Source organism: Pinus tabuliformis, chromosome 7, assembly GCF_031772625.1.
Source record: "Pinus tabuliformis cultivar Carrire ecotype Pingquan chromosome 7, CPIR1, whole genome shotgun sequence".
In the NCBI taxonomy this organism is placed as follows: Eukaryota; Viridiplantae; Streptophyta; class Pinopsida; order Pinales; family Pinaceae; genus Pinus; species Pinus tabuliformis.
The window spans coordinates 1789792524-1789810749 of record NC_142293.1 but is presented as its reverse complement, the minus strand read 5'-3'; the positions used below and the strand labels follow the sequence as shown (position 1 = coordinate 1789810749).

Sequence of the window (18226 nt, the reverse complement as noted above, 5' to 3'; positions counted from 1 at the left end):
ATCCAATCTGTGCTTATAGCTTGGTATGGACTTAAAATTTTGATGGATGTTCCAATAGTCTAATCTGGATCATTCCATGGTTTAAATTTTCAGTTGTAGAATAGAGAAAGGAGTCTGTCCAAACTGTTTAATCTTGGAAGACAAATAGTTCAGGTAGAGAAGAAAAGGCTCCAACAGCTTAATCTGGGACCTTGGAAGAAATAAGGGTAGAAGTAGATAGAAAAAACAAGAGAAAAAGCCAGAGAAAAGAAAAGGCAGGTAAGGGTCTGCAAGTCCAAGTGCACCCTCCGAGAAGAAATAAAAAATGCTAGGCAAAGTAGCTGGGTAAGTAGTTGGGGTTGCAGAAAGGTTATCTTTACCATTGCAGGTATGTTAACTTTGTTTACCAAAGCAAAGTCAAATCAATTGAGAAGGTGTTCTTCTTCATCAAGTTGCAGCAAGCAGGAAGCATGTCTAACCTCCCTTCTTCCCCTTTCCACTTCATTACTAACACTCCCTCATCAGCTGAGATTCATGGAAGAAGATTATGGTTTCATGGTGGTTCTTAACCTTTTAGAAGCCACATTTCTTGTCTAAACTCTTTTCATTTTGATCTACTCCCTAAACTAAGTAAGTTTCAAATAAACTTAGTGATTTTCCCCCCTCATTCACATCTCCCCCCATATTAACTCTAACTTTACTATGTAAATCCCCTATATTACCTTTCCCCTACTAGTATTAACACCATGGTGTATAAACCCCAAATTTTGTATAAATATCCCCCCCTTGGCATTATAGCCAATAAGTTCTATATCAGGGATCAAATGACACCTGGTCATCTTGATAAACCTAACTCTAAACTCTCCCCCCCTTTCTGAATCCATTTTTAACCCATTACACCCCATTTGCAAACATAAACCTTGTAAAAAACCTTGCTTTACCCTTACCCGCTCTAAATTGCCAAATAACACACAAAAACCCATTTTTGTGATTATCCAATGGTTCGGGCGCATATATGTGATTTTCCAAATACACCAAAAAACCTTACAAAAACCCATACCCTAAGGTTTTTCCGCCGAGCACAGATCCCGAAATAAATATTAAAATAACCCCGTCCCTTCCATATCGACCGTTCATTTCATTGGTCCGACAGCCGTCCGATTGAGGGCCTCTAATCCAACGGCTCTCATCCACGTCGGAGCGGCTTCGATGGCGGACAGATACCTTCCGATATCTGTCAGAAGGGTTACGTCATTCGGTCGCCACGCGTCTTCCCCACAGTGCATCGGAGGTATGCCTGACAAATACCTCGTCTGTATCATAAGCGGTGCGATATAAAACTGCTAACCGTTTCCGGTTTCGGTCATCCCGCTTGTCCAACGTCACTCCCACATCATCCCACGTCATTGCCACCCTGCCATCGCGTCAACCGCTGCGCCCGACCTTCTGCCAATGTGTCTTGCCACTTCATCATCCCCGTGGACCACTCAGAGCCTGCCACCTCACCTGACGACGTCATGCTGACGTCACCCGGCCCTGACCCCACCGATGACGTCACCAGAAAAGTGCGCCAAAAGTCCGAAAAATCAATATTATAGCCAAATTTCGCGTTTTTTTTGGCACTTTTCTACAAAAACGTTTGTTGCTCCTGCATGATTTTTTCACGTCCAACAGTGCACCAACCTGCAGAACTCGACCAGGAGACCGCTAGCGCACCATTTTCACCTGCATTCCTCTCCATTGCTCTCTGAAAACCAGGTATTTATCCTCGGAAATCCTTCCTTCGCCTGGTTTTGTCTGTAAATTGCCAAGGACGATTAAATTTGTGAAAAACATATAACTGACCGGCAAAAATACTTGCGCCTGGCCCCATTTACAATTGTGAACTCGAAAAACACTAGCTGAGCCTTGTTTGCCCGCATTTTCACTAAAAACCATACTCTGTTCGCGCATTCGCGAAAGACTCATTTAAACTGAATTTACCTGCTGAGAAAGACAGAGTGAGGCCAAGCATTGGTCTTATTTAAACTTTAAACAGTATTTCAATTGCTGTTTATCAGAACTACTCTATGTTCCTTATAAATTCACCTCCCTGGTAAAGAGACACTCCTCTATACTGTCCTCCTCAACTGAAACCACTTTACACTTAATTCAGAATCCTCTTTTTCAATGGAGACACCTGTAGTACTAAATGTTCAGCCTCTGAATGCCCCTCAAAGGAACTTGAAATGGCAAGCCTTGGCAGATATGGATTATCATATTTCAGAAGAGATGTTGATGAGAACCAAGCTCCATATCCACCTGCTCAATGAACTTAAGGCCAAACATGAATCTGGAGCAGATGTGTTGGGTATATGGGATTCTTCCCTTCCTATTTTTAAGTTGCCTCAAGTCAATCAATTCCCTGATTTGATCCATCTTTGTGCTGAATATTATGACCCTACTCAGAGGGCTGTGTTGGATACTTCTGGTGCTGCTCTCTTTTACATTACTCCTGAAGCCATCAGGAACATGCTCTGCTTCAAAACTCAGAGAAAATTGGTCCCCTTGTCACTAGTAGATTTGATAAAACAAGGAGATAGATTGACAGATGCCCAAATCACTAAGCTAAATCAGTTATACATTGACTCTGATTCTGTGCAATATCCTCCTCTGAATCAAGTATACCTTAACCAGTTGGGCAGGGACTTGGTAGATATGATTAGTCTGATTTTGGGTTATAGCTCAATAGAATTGGTAGACCAAACTGTACTGGTAATGATGCTGATGTTCGCTCCGGGCAGACCTCCAGTTTGCTATGATTATGCCACCTACATCTCCGACAAAATGCATGAGTAGCTAATGAATTTATCCAGAGAAAAGATGTTCAGATACACCTCCTACATTTACCATTTGATCTTGTACCATCAACATGAGAAATTTCATTTTTCAATCAAAAGAGTGGATGCCCAAGGCAATCCCAGATCAGTGGTCTATTGGTCCTCTGTCTTCCACACTACACCTGATTCTCCATACACTTACTGTGAATTCATAGACCTATTCGTCCATCCAGCTATGGCGATGCTGATGAGCTCACCTCCTCCGAGACTCACTGATGACATGCAGAGAATTCTTTAGCTATCCAAAGCTTACAGCATTGGGGATTGGTACTTCTACCAAAACCACACCGTCATCAGGATATATGGGTGTGATTTGCCTCCATTCAGATTACCTAAGTATGTGCCTATGAGGCTATTTGCCCTAGAGTACTTTAGGCAATTTGGCCAGGTTGATGTGCTTCACTTTTCAGGAAAAGGAAAAAAAGCACAGTTGAAGGTGAAAAGCCAACTTGGCCATTTTATCTATAACGAGAGGGAGCAAGGATGGAAGGAAGCAGATAGAATGCTTGAGTCCCTTGGCCTTCAAACTAGTTTCCTATGGACACCCTATGACCCTAATCATTTTATAACTATGAGGAGGCTCAAATATAAGTTGTCTGCCTATGATCATTATAGTATCCCTCACATCGAAAAATATGCTAACCAAGACAAATGGAGGAGAGGGACCTTAGAAGAGCCCATGTCACAAGAAGAGCTAAATCAGAGGGCAGTAAGGAATCTAAGGAAGATGGCTGACCTTGAACTTTGTCCACAGGTATTCACACTTCCGAGCACACAAGTGGGAGCAGCTGCATCCTCCTCAACTGCCAAACAGCAAACTACCAAGGCCACTGAAAATATATCTAGCAAAGGCAAAGAAAAGGAAATGGAGATAGAACAATCGCCCCATGGCAAGGAGCAGCCACCTCCAGTGACTCAAGAGCAGGCAGATAAAGAAATGCAGCAGCAGGCAGAGCAACAACAACAACAACAACAGGAACTGCATCAAGAAGAAGGGCCACATGAGGGACAACAGCCCTTACAGCAAGGAAGAGTAGTTGATACTCCAACCTCAACTGAGCAACAGACTCAAAACATAGTGCCTCCTAGGCCAGAAACTACCTTCGATGCCTCGGTCCTCCAAACTCCACAGAAAGAGGACATAAACAGAAAAAGGGATAGAGAAACTCCCCTGACATCATCCATAAACCAGGGAGAGAAAAGGCAAAGGTTGAATGACTTTTCTGAGGATGACATAGCAATAAGGCAAGCAATGGGCATGGGCCCACCCAGCAGAGAAGCTTCAGCTAGTTCCTTCCAGCAGGAACAGGATAGAACTATGGGAGGAGAGGTCAGCTCCTCCAGCCAGCAAAGAGAAGGAGAAAAGAGCATCAAGCAGCAGTTTATAGACATCAAAAGGAGGAGTGACCCTATCAAGATACAGCTATACAACCATTTATTGAAAATGGCTCCCACCAATCAACAAAGACTGATGTCTGCATTTGATGTACAGGAAGGAAAAATGATCATGAGCCATTTTATGCCAACAGCACTGCAGCCCCAATCTACCTCAGATTACCTCAAAACCAATCTGGAGGTCCTGGCCAAGGACATACACCCAATGGATAAAATTGAACTGCACAAACAGACTGGTGAGATGGTGTATGCCGCCTTGGCAGACAAAACATTAGAAAATTACAAGCTAGAAAGCAGCCTCAATAATACAGCCTCTCAACTGGAGTTGGAGAGGGCATCATCCCAGGCAAAGGACAACAGAATAAGGTCCTTGGAAGACATAATCATTGAGATTGGGCATGATCCCAAAGACATCAAAGGAATACAAGAGATATTGAAGTTGAGGGATGCTGACATGGCTGCCTTAAGGAAAAAGATCAAACTCCCAGCTACCATTCACCCTCAAACAGATGAAGTGGCTCAGCAAAGACATGAGCAGGATGCCACATATCTGCTCATATCTCTCTACAAGCAGCTCCTCCAAACACAAGAAAAGCTGGGAGAATCAGAGGCCGCACAAGCAGCATTGCAAACAGCACTGAAACAAAGAGAAGAGGGTCAGACCTCTCAGCCTCCTCTGGTCATCAATCTTGAGGAAACTGCTCCTATCACTGCTCCTCCTCCTCAGCAGACTGAACAGACAGCAACATCTACTTCAGCAGCACCAACAACCACAGAGCAGGCCCAAAGCCTGGATATGCAAAAGCTGAAGAATGAAATTCAAATCCTGGAAGCTCAAATGACCGAGTTAAATGAGACCAGGGAAAAATTAGCCAAAATCAATGAAAGACATGATAAATCAAAGAGAGAAGTGGCAGAAAAGGGCAGGGAAATCAAAGCCCTTAAAGACAAGATCAAAGAGCTAGAAAATGAGCTCAAATTAGATAAAGTTATAGCTGGGCTTAAGGCAATGCTATGGGCCAACATTGGCCAGTCTATTACTGACCAATGGCAGTATATAGAGACAATCCATGAGCAGCTAGAGCTCATCCCAAAAGCACAAGCTGAAATTCATAAGTCAAGGGCTGCTCTAGGCAACATGCCTGAAGTTGCCACCAGGATGATCAATGTGCTGAATAACAGAACAAGTACTCAGCTGGCAAATATGGGAATTCCCAATAGAACTGAGACTATTCAGTTGATCAAAAGGGTTCTCACATTGAGAAATTTGGTGCAGACATTGGAGAGAAGAACCCAGGACATGCAGACCGAGGTGAAAAGGTTCATGGATAAATTCTAGGTGCTGCAAAACAGAGGACTCCCTAGCTTACTGAACAGCGTAGGGAGACTGCTCATTCATGAGCAGTATGCCAAAAGAGTGAATGCATTTGCCACAAACGAAATCAATGAGAAGCCCAGCAACTCAGAAGAAACAGGGCCAGCTACAGGACAGACTATCTACAACAGGGTAGAAAGTCTATTTTTTATAATGAATGAGATCAAACACCTGTTTGAGGTGGCTCCCAATTTTTACAAGTATACAGAGGCAGAGGAGACTATGGATGCAATTCTCAGGCATCAACTCCCTACACAAGACTGGTGGACAAATACAATACAGAAAATTTTATAGACAGTGAGTCATTCACCAAATTTTGTTTTTTATGAATTATTATGCAAAGCACAGTTCAACAAAATCAGCATGCATTAAAGATTAGAGCTGAGCCAACTCAGCAAAGTTGTTCGGTCACCACAGCAGCAAGCACAGTCACAGGTGGCAGGACCGAGAAAATACAGCGCAGCAAAAGCAAAGACACATTATCCAGCGTTGAAGCAAAGCGGTTCAACCGACTCAATGACCTCCAAAGGTCAAATTATCCTCTGACAGACTTAAAGAGCATTTATGCTGCATTCAAAGTTGTAATAACTTCTTTTCTACTTTCTGTACGAATTTATGAAGATATTTTCTCTCTCAGGTGACTCAATGCCTGAGATATTTTGTATAAGCATTCCTATAAAGTCCCCTTCGCATGAGTTTGCAAGGGTTGTTGTTGATTTCTCCTGAAGAAGTTCTTATGCTGTAATCCTTTCAGAAGTTTAATAAAGAAAGTGATGGAATTTCTCGGATTTCTGAAGTGTTGAATGCATTCTGGTGTCTGTTGAAAACTGCTGGATTCCTGTGTATTACACAATACAATAAGTCTCTGTAACTCCCTCTGTTATGTGTTTTTGATTTGTTAAAATCCATACATGTTTCTAATGTTTGAATATTTAGCAACAAGGAAAAAGAATAACTTTCAGGATTTATTCAAGAAATACCCTGAGTTCAATCTATGTTGTTAATGAATGTTTTCTTCAACTGTAATCTTGATAAGTGTAATTCTTAATTGCTGCACTTTTTAGAATACATCTTCATTGTGGCCTTTGTCTCAGGAATTCAAGTTTGCTCCTGTGCAACGTGTTCACTTTCACCTCACCAGTTTAATAGGGAATTCTTAATTGTTTTTTGTTGGCTGACATGCTTCACCATTCAAGTAAAATTTGTTTGTCTGAGATACACAATAGGCCTTGCAGTTTGAACACCACCAATCCTGCATTTCAAAGCATTTCACAACTCCAGACTCCATTGCCTAATGATATATTACTCTCTAAACACTACATCTTAAGGCCTGAAAGAAATCCTTCAACCAAAACATAAACCAAAACCTGAGCATAATACCTAGCCTAAAACACCATCATAACAGAGACAAATCATAAAGAGAGAGCCCTCTCTGATTACAGTTTGGCTAGAAACTGTGATCCAAAGATTGGTTAGTGGTTACCCTGGCCGTATTCCCTTGGGAGTCATAGGGAACAACCTGGGTGTTAACAATACCTTTCAAATATCTGAGAATCCATTTCACTGCCATCCAATGTTCCTTTCCTGGATTGTTCATGTGCCTGCTTACAACTCCCATTGCATGTGCACTATCAGGCCTTGTGCAGACCATTGCATACATTAAGCTTCCAACTACTGATGCATATGAAACTTTAGACATATAATCCATGTCTTCTTGGGTCTTTGGGCACATTTCCTTACTAAGTTTGGAATGGCTTGCAAAAGGTGTACTAACTGGTTTTGCATTGTGCATATTAAATCTTTTCAACATCTTTTGTATGTACTCATTCCGAGACAATGTTAATTTGCAATTTTTCCCGTCTCTAGTTATTCTCATACCAAGGATTTCTTTTGCAGCTCCCAAATCCTTCATTGCAAATGAATTTTCCAATTTTCTTTTGAGCACATTTATTTATTGCATGTTAAACCCTGCAACAAGCATGTCATCCACATACAATAACTATATAATGTAGTTGCCATCATTTTTCCTTTTTAGATAAACACAATGATCAGAGTGACATCTAATATAACCTTTTTCAGACATAAACTTGTCAAATTTTAGATACCACTACCTTGGAGCCTGTTTTAAGCCATACAAGCTCTTCTTCAACCTTCACACTAGTTTCTCCTTCCCTTTTACCTCATATCCTTGTGGCTGCTGCATATATATCTCTTCCTCCAAATCCCCATGGAGAAAGGCTGTCTTTACATCTAACTGCTCAAGATGCAAATCTTGAACTACTACTAGACTTAAAACAGTTCTGATTGAAGTCATTTTAACAACAGGAGAAAATATTTCATCAAAATTAATACCTTTCTTCTGTGCAAACCCCTTCACCACAAGTCTAGCTTTGTACCTCTGTTTTCCTCCATCTTCTTCCTTTAGCTTGTAAACCCATTTATTCTGCAATGTAGTTTTACCTGTAGGAAAACTGACTAAGTCCCAAGTCTGGTTATGCATTAAGGAGTCCATCTCTTCTTCCATGGCTAGCTCCCACTTCTTCCTACTTTCAACCTGCATTGCTTCTTCATAACATTCGGGTTCACCAGAATCAGTGAACAATAAATAATATAATGAAGGAGAGTATCGTTCAGGGGGTATACTTATCTTGGTAGACCTTCTAACACCACTTTTAGGTGTTTGGGGTGCCTGTTGCTGTTGTGGTGTTTGTTGTTGTTGTGGTTGTTGATTATTATTATTTTCAGGCACCTTTACTTTTTCAGTGATCTCATCAAGAACTATGTATTCCTTGTTTTCTTTTTCTTCTTTATTTTCCTGCAACTGATTCTTATACAATACTTTCTCATTGAATATTACATCTCTGCTCCTAATGATTTTGTGATTTTCGTAATCATATAAGTGATAACCAAAATCATTAACACCATATCCAATAAAGGTACATTTCTTTGACTTTGCCTCAAGCTTTGTTCTATTTTCTTTATTAATATGGACAAAGGCCTCACAACCAAAAGGCTTTAAAAAGGAGTAGTTTACCTTTTTACCTGTCCATGCTTCCTCTGGAACACCACCATCCAAGGAACTTGAAGGCCCTCTGTTTATTAGATAAACATCAGTATCTATAGCATCTGCCCAAAATTGTAAAGGCAATCTTGCCTGCAATCTCATGCACCTTGCACGCTCCATGATTGTTCTGTTCATCCTTTCTGACACACCATTTTCTTGTGGTGTTCTTGGAACTGTCTTCTCTCTGCGAATTCCATGCTCTGAACAATACCTATCAAACTCTTTGCTGCAATATTTACCTCCATTGTCTGATCTGAGACACTTCAATTTCTTTCCCGTCTCAATCTCAACCAAAGCTTTCCATTTCTTGAAAGTATCAAATACATCAGATTTATTCTTAATACAATAAATCCAAGTTTTTCTAGTTGCATCATCAATAAAAGTAACATAATAATGAGAGCCACCGAGAGATGATATGTGAGCAGGTCCCCATACATCTGTATGCATAAGCTCTTATTTTTCACTCTTCTTTTCTTTCCCAACTCTGAGAAATATGACTCTCTTCTATTTTCCATAAATGCAATTCTCACAGAAGTCCAAATCAACATTCTTCAAACTTAGCAACAAATTCCTTGAGTGAAGAATCTTCATCCCCTTCTCACTGATGTGTCCGAGCCTATGATGCCATAATACTACATCTGCTCTTTTGGAAGTTAAAGCATTAACAGAGTTAGAAATACCATTGCATAAATACAATGTACCAACCTTTTCACCTTTTGCTATTACCGGGGCTCCTTTGGTGACCTTCCAAGCTTTATCTATGAAAGTTTTCACACAACCTTCACTACCTAACTGCCCTATTGAAATCAGATTTTTCTTCAGATTTGGAACATGCCTTACCTCCTTTAGTAGCCATTGGTTTCCATTCTGCTGTTTTACAAGAACCTTACCCATTCCAACAATTTTACAGGGTTTATCATCACCCAAATGGACTTGTCCAAAATCTCCTTGAACATAATCATGAAAATATTTCTTATTAGGTGTGGCATGGAATGAGGCCCCTGAATCTACCACCCAGGAATCAATAATATTTTCGAATGAAAGAATGAAAGAATCTTGTAACACCTCACCTGTCACATTTGCTTCATGATTGTTTTCTTGTTGTGCATCTCCTTCTTTTCCCTGCTGAGATCTATAGTCTTTCTTTAGGTGTCCTTTCTTTCCGCATTTCTAGCACACTATCCCTGATCTGGACTTGGATCTGCCATTCCTTGATTTACCGCGATATCCTGAGCTCTTTCCTCTTTCCATTTTTCTTCCCCTAGACTCTGCACTTAAAGCATTACTTGATGTCTCACTGGAGCTTTTTCATCACATTTCCTCGCTAAGAATAGCACCGACAACATCATCAAACTTTAAAGTACTAGATCCAGAAACAGAGTTACTAATGGCCATTACTAAACCATTCCAACTTTCTGGTAATGAGCACAAGAATAACAGAGCTCTAACTTCATCATCAAAGTTTACCCCTACAGAACCTAACTGACTTGTAATAGTATTAAAATCTTTTAAATGGTCTGCAACAGGTCCACCTTCCGACATCTTGATATTAAATAACCATTTCATAAGAAATACCTTGTTTGAGGCCGAGGGTTTTTCATATAGTTTTGCCAATGCCTTAATCAAATGCTCTGTCATTGTTTCCTTTGAAATTTTGAAGGCGACCGATGCTACGAGGCACAACCATACTATTCCAAGTGTATTTCTATCGAGAAGGTTCCATTCTTCATCTGTCATACCCGTCAGCATCTTTGTTTTTCCGCCAAATGGTAGGTACAGATCTTTCTGATACAGATAATATTCCATCTGAATCTTCCACAATGAGAAGTTTTGGTCATTAAATTTCTCGACCCTAAACTTACCATTTTCTGCCATTGCTCCCACTCAAACCAGGAACCCTTCTTTCCTGCGAGTTTATCAGCCAAATAGACCTTCGGCTCTGATACTAGTTGTTAGAAAATTATATATATTACGGAGCAATGGAACACATAGAATATAGCAGAAATATAAACACACAAAACGCATAAAACCAGAGAGACACAGATATATGTGGTTCACCCAGTTTGGGCTACGTCCACCCCAAACAGCCAGTCCTTCCTTTTTATTATCCAGCAAAATGAAGAGACACAACCTACAATAGATCCATTGTAATATCCTCTATTTTCTCTCACAGTCTCACCTCTTTGTTTTGCTCTCAGAGAATACATATCTATTTTTCAGCCTCAATACAATGCCCTCATACAAAAAGAGGGGTTTCCTTCTAGGGAAAAAAAACCCTAAACTAAACATAAGTTCTACCGTCAGATCATCTGCCTAATGAACGGCCCAAATTGAGTAGAAATTACTATACTTTTACAAGGAAATTTTACATCTGCTTTTAGCTTCGGGAGTGCTACCCCCGAAACTCCTGCCGGGGGACTGCTAGCCCCCGGACCCCCCAGCTGGGGGGGATTAGCCCCCTCAGACCCTCGTGGGGGGGGACAAGTCCCCCACCCACCCCCCCACATGGAGGGGTGTACAAACTTCTTGCAGTATACATCTGGCTGAAACAAAGACCTCTAAATAGTCATGCTCCACACCCAACACAATGAACCAAAACAGAGAAGCTAGAGTTTTACCAGTGTGTCACCAAGTGTTGTAGTGGCTACAACCAACCTCTAAAATTTTGGCTTGCACCAATTTTGGAGCCTCCCATGAAGAGTTTCACTTGATGACTGCACACACTCGGGTTCAATCCGTGAGCTCGTGTGAGTATTTACATTCACCTTTCTTGTTTATTGCATTCAAGTCCCTGCATGTTGGTGTCTAAGTCATGCTTTTGACCGTGTTCTGGTTATGCTCAAAGTATTTGCTTTGTATGTGTTTGTTGTGTTCACCGTGAAAGCATCTATCGCACTCACACACTGAGTCACATTCACTATCGTGCAAGTGTCATCTCGATCATGAATGATCAACCATGAGTATCACGCTTGTCTCTTGCACCGTCGATCAGTCATGTTGAACATGTGTATTTGGATGGTGTGGTCATTTCGTCGTCAAGTCATGCGAGTGTGTGTTCGTATGATCACCTAGGCATATTTCGACTATTCACACACTTAGTAATTTTTGTTGAAGTTCTAACAAACATAATCCTCACTGACAGTCGAACTATCACCCTACTTTCAAATCGATCGAATGTCAACTATAACATCATAGAAGCACCAAGCCATCCCTTTCAAGTTGTGCTTCCTGCAAGCAACTCAATCAACTCTCATGCTGGCCACTGGACAATCGGACCCGACAGTCATCCTGGGAATAACTCCCTTAAAAAATTGTGCAAAGGCCATTGACCTCACTCGTTCAACTGACTGAGAAAATTGCACAGACGGGTGGGATAGACACCAAGCGCCCATCCCTATGTCCTTCATAAAATTGTGCATTTTTCCCAGTCAGTCATCCAGACAGTCGACTGACTGTTCATCTCAGAAATTGCACAGTACTCATGAGAAGGCCTTTTGCTACCCATCAGTCAGCTCAGCTAAGAAATTGTGTAGAGATGATCAGCAAGCTAGCCTCTTAGCCTTAGTGCATTTTCCCCAGCTAGTAGCTCCTAGTAGTAGACTTCCAATTCCCTCTGGGAATTGCGTGGTTTTGGCTGCCAGTGACCCCAATAGCCAACTGTGAGTTCCCTTTGGGAATTGTGTATTTTTGGTAGGTAGTGACTCCAGTAGCCAACTGTTAGTTCCCTTTGGGAATTGCATAGTTCTGGCTGCCAGTGACCCAAGCAGCTAGCTCGTAGTTCCCTCTGGGAATTGTGTAGTTCTGGCTGCTAGTCTCTCGGGTAGTTCCCTAGAAAAACTAGGTAATCCCTTCCTGCTGACCCTTCATGCAACCCAGCCCGTTCCTCCTGGAAATTGCACAAATCTAGCTGTCCATTCCCTACTGACTGTTCATTCCAAAAAATGCATAGAGCATGCCTACCTTGCCCCCTATAGCCCGGACTATCCCTCCCAAAATTTGCGCAATTTTTCCTCCCATCAGAGCCAGACCTTGTAGACAGTCACTGTCGACTCAGATTGTCTATCTCCATCACTTAGAGACTCTTGTGCAGCTTTCATCAGAAGTTTTCCGGAGCCATCATCCCGCATCACAGGCCTGCTACCTCTCCTGGTCACCTGCATTCGAATGATCATGTGTCATGGTAGAGTAGGAGGTTTTGGATTTGATGTCGTCTCGTCATGAGTGATTGCAGGTACAAGTACACCATTAAATATGTCAAGATGATGAATGGGATGAATGAAGGGAGCACATGTAGATGGACAAGTTCACCAACAAATGAATGAACAAAGCATGTGAAGTGGACGAACACGACGAACATGCACCTTCGTGAACAAGTGAGCCTGTCAAACCTTCTAGCATGAAAGCAAGGAACGACATCTTAAATATTCATCAAGCGAACCAAGGACCATCGAAGACCCCACACACTTCACCATGTGGAGGTGAAGCTATGATACACAATGAAGACTGTTGGCTTGATGGGCCCTATCCCAAGTTCAACGTTAGTTAGCCAAGAAAATCCCTACACTACTGGCCCTTTCGACATCAATCTATGGAGCATGGACTAAAGTCTCAACCGAAGCAGTATGGGGGGATGCAGGAACCAAGTTTCCACACTCATAGATGATAGTGATGTCTTTTTATACCCTAAACCTTCCTTTGTGTAGGTCCATAAGCCTTTTAGGGCTTATCGATATACTCCTCTTAGTTGTCCTCTAAACCTTCATGAAGGTCTATGACTGTCCTTCACGTAACCTAGATAGCCATATCAGACACTTACACACCTCTATAACTACTCTTCCATATTTACTCAAATTAGATTAAGTATCTGATAACTTCAACATTCACTAAGATGATCTTTGTGTAAACAGATATTCTTAGTTGCATTCGCATAACAAAGAAAAACATATGGATTCGCGCATCAATACAACATTAAAACATGAATCCAGTATTCATCATAACATAATCATATGAATTTATAATAGAAGTAAAATAGATCATACACAGATAATTCCAGAATAATTCTCTTTATTGATGCTGCAAATCTTCTTTATAGGCTCTGACTACCCTGCGCACACAGCTGGAGGGGTCCATGCACTCAGCTGGGGACTTCTACCCTAGGCCTCTATGCACATAACTGCAAAGCCTCTTTCCTATGCTAAGACTCTTCGCTCTTAGCTCTCACAAACCCATTACATTCATCAATGACTCAAAATATACCAAGACTAAACTACCTTAGACTCTTTTAAGACTTCACTTTTTATACAATCCCATAGTCCGCGGACCATGGGTAGATCTCCTAAAGTTGACATGGCTTACATAAACTAAGGGTAGAAACCATTTATGACACTTCACATCTTCACGCTCTGTGACCAAAAAATGTGGAGACTTTACACTTTTTATACAAAAACTTGGGCTTTCTGCCCCAAAACTTGGGCTTTTAACCCCAAAATTGACCCTAGGGGACCCATTCCCAACAGGCTATCAACACAAATATGGTGACTCACCCCCAAGTCACTCTGCTGACACAAATATATTGTCACGAAGACCTCCCAGCTCCACCTATACCACTGTAACTCTGGTGGCACACTGTATCGCCGCCTGCTTAACCTGCTCCACCAGTTGCTCCATTGTTGGTCCTACGCTATTTGCCTTGATTTGCTATTGTGTTTCTTGTAGGTTAGCTAGTTTTCCCTCAATGGTGGTAGTGAGAACATAGGGCTCATCCAACCAAGGCTCCAATTTGGCCTTTAGTACTACCTCTCTTCACTAAGCTACGTCCACCTGTTCCTTCAATCCCTTTGTTTCCTACAGCTTGGCCAACCTCTGTGTGATGGTGACGGTGCACGTCATCACTCTAAGCTCGTCATATTGCTACTATAATTATCTTGCCTCTGTTGCTAACCTATGTAATTTGGGATATTCCTATAGACTGGTAAGGACCTCCAACGACTGCTCAAATAGCACGGTGCAATCTGTTACCGCGACATCTATCACAACAACTGCATCCTTGACAACTCCCTCGTGCTGCTCTCTGACCTCTGGTGGAGTTGAAGGTTGGGCCTTCAACTCAAGCTCTATGATCTTAAGGTTCAATTCAAACTAAACCTTAGACAGCTCTGTCTTTGCATTGCGCACACCTGCAACAAGCTTCTGAATTTTTGCCTCCAACAACGCTTCTTCTAGGATATGCATCTCTGGAATGGTTCTGCATGCTTCAATGACTACTGTCATAGTGTGCTCATTCTTATGTTGCACCTTCTTCCATGTGTCAATGGTTGAAGTCTTCTTGATGAAAATTTACACATTGTTTACCTTTTCTTCGTTGACCACACTTAGCACGTGCTATTCTTGAACCTGAAGTTTTGCGATCACACTTGCCTGTAAGGTGTGAAGGGCTTCACTTGGAAGTGTGGCCAAGTTAAACCCAACCTTCTTGAGAGCACTGACAATAGCCCTGTCAGCTTCTGCTTCTGCAGTCAAAGTTCCATCCGACAGCGCGACAGCCCGAGGATCCAAGGAGAAAACCATCTCCGCTATTTCATAGGTCCCTAGTGCCAAACTAGTTGACACCACACTGCCTTGCCCAACATCGGTCTGCAGTTGAGTAGTTTGGATCTGCAACTTGCCCAAACTTGTCTGAATGGAAACTAATGCTTGCTTCTGCTGCAACAGCTCCGTAGTTGCACTCTGTACTTTACCTCTGATGTCTTCCAAGTCACCTTTTGTCAAGTTGATCAGGTTGAGTGATGATTTACTTGCCTTGGACTTCTTCCTCAGCCCTTCCTTTTCCTACTCCTAAGTGCGATGTATCAGGAACAGAGTACTCTCTTGGTCTCCACCACCTTGTTCCAATTGCTGCTCATCATCCTCTATCTACGGCAAAGGGGACCTCTGATTTTTTTAGAGTCGTGCTCTTCCTCCCCTTCCTTCTCTGTGGCTTGCTCCTTTGAAGTTCACTCTTCTCTAGATTTTTCCTTAGCCTCCTTTTTCCTCCTATCAGCCAACTACTACATCTTCAACCTAGCCTTGTCCTTCTTCTACTTTCCTTTGGACTTACCAGACCCAAATGAAAAATCTGAGGCCGTGGGCCACTCTGTTGGCCAACACTCAAGGACCTCTGTGATTTCATTGTCTCTCACAAGGTATGGGAGATCATACCACTTCTGTTCAATGTCCTTCTGTGCCCACATGGAGACATAGTGGAAGTCTGCTTTGAACTCCACATAGCCTAACAACTACTCGAAGATAGTTGGTTATAGTTGTGGCTTGCATTTTATCACGATGTGGATGCTTGCTTCCATCAACACCCAAAATATCTTACTTTCCTTTACCCTTTCGGTGTCCTTTGTGGCCTAGAGCGAAGCAAACTTTGCTACTTCTAGCAAATCTGATGCGATTAGAGGAAACTAACTGTCCTCTAGTAATTCCCACATAACCAGTATGATTGATAGTAGAAGCCATACGTAATGGAAGGTCTTACTCTAGTCTTGTGCTTCTCTATAGTTTGTGAGGAACTTTCTATAGAGGTAGTGTGCCCAATTGAATTGTATGTCCTCCACGCACTGGGCCACTAATGACACAACCGGTGCCAGAACTTCATCTGTGCAACACTTCCTCATTATTTTCCCAGCCAAGATCTAGGTGGCTACCTTAACCATGGGGTCGGTTATGCTAGAAACTGAGTAGTCGTGTGGCTTCTTGAAAAGCTTAAATTTGTCCTTCATTCTCTTGGCGAGGTTGCGCTCGCTCGTCTTTCCACGGCTGGATTCATTCCTGAGTGCAGTAGCAAGGTTATCCTATGGATTAGGATATTGGTGATTGATATCAATTCTCCTAACCACAAAAACCCATCGTGCACCAAGCACAACAATTATTAGATCACTATCAAATTGATAGGTACGCGGTTGTAATGCAACACCCATAGCAGGTTCAACAATCCTGCTTTGTCCACCCCTTTAAACCACTGCCTTGGCTCTAGCGTGGTGACACTAGAATCTTTATAGAAGATGCGGGTCATAAATGTATCAGTCACCAAGTGGGGGAACCACTCAATATCCACCAAGTCCCAATCCTCTAACTTTAGATGTGGCATGCGCACCAAGCTCAAACCTTTGAATGTGATTTGGTCTGGCAGCAATGGTGTGTTAAGTAAAAATTTGCCCTCATATGGGTCATTCGATACCTTCAACTTGCCTTGGCGCGGACGGATGTATTCTGGTAACTTAGAAATAGGGTCTACCCCCTAAATATTGATATTGTCTATGCCCATACCAGTGTCTTCCACGCCGTCATCGGATTCTAGGTCTACCACCTTGCCTTTCTCCTACGCAGTAGTATTCTCTTTCTTCTGGTGCTTTCTTGGTGACTCCCACACCCGCTGTGTCAATTTTTTCTTGTATTTCTTTGTCTTAGGAGCCACTTTTGGTGGCATAGGCCCCGACCTTGTTATAGCACTATTTTCCACTCTTGGTAGATTTGATGCTCTGATTATGGCCTAGGGCAACCTTTCCTTCTAGACTTGGTCCAAAATCTAAAAAATAATGTTTTATTCCCTATATGCTACTTTTCCCTGTGATAAAAGAATGTACATGCAGGTCAACATATACCCAACCCATGTACATATGTTAAAACACTTAAAAAAATTAAATTTCCTTAATTTCAGGCAGAGTTCACAGGTTTTACCTGTTACTCACCTCCTATTGCCTGTGGCCCAACTATTTCCCAACTGAAAAAACTAATTTGGAGAAGTATAAATAAACCTCCATGGGAAGGCCTTAAGGGAGAAGAGATGAAATATTGATACTATAGTGAGATTATCCCTAATCGAGTATGATAAATCCCTGTGCCTTTTGCACTCCCCAAAGCTTCAAGAAACCCTTGTTTCCTTGTTGTAGATATCCTTCATCTTGCTTGAGATATCCTTGTATTGGTGATGGAGGAAGATTACTAAAGGACGGATCCAGAGGACCATTTCTCTTGGAGCTAAAGAAGGACTCAGGTTGTATTTCTCCACTTTACTTGTAGCTAACTTCAATAAAAGGAATGTTGTTTTGTTTCCAATATTAAATATATTTATGCATCAAGTTATGTTGTAATTTGTTTATGAATCTTATATTGATGTATAATTGGTCATTCATTTATGTGATTTAATTTTAATATCATGAACATGCTTTATGTTTCTACTGTTGTATATGTTCCATTTGAATAATTTTCAGGTTTCAAGAACATCAGGAGAAGTTGAGGGTTTGTACCTTGCGGGATCTACCCAAGCGTAGGACATCCGGGAAAGGACACTTCTGCACAGTTCAGTAGAATAAACATTTAGATGGATTGCCTGAGCATTTTTTGTTGAGGTTTTCCCTCTACTCTATTGGGGTTCTCAACCCAAAGCCCTAGGGTGGTCTCACCTGCAAAAGAATTGGTGACTCCATTGGGGATAACAATTTTGTTATTCCTGGTTTGGGTTGTTTGTTCTCAATCAGGGTTTAGTTTCTT

The 18226-nt window shown here is 41.7% G+C and overlaps 1 pseudogene; it reads left to right on the top strand.

Annotated features, from left to right (window-relative positions):
• Positions 1-1188: 1188 nt before the first annotated feature.
• LOC149255506 (DNA damage-binding protein 1 pseudogene) overlaps positions 1189-18226 on the top strand; it is a 182824-nt pseudogene continuing 165786 nt past the window's right edge.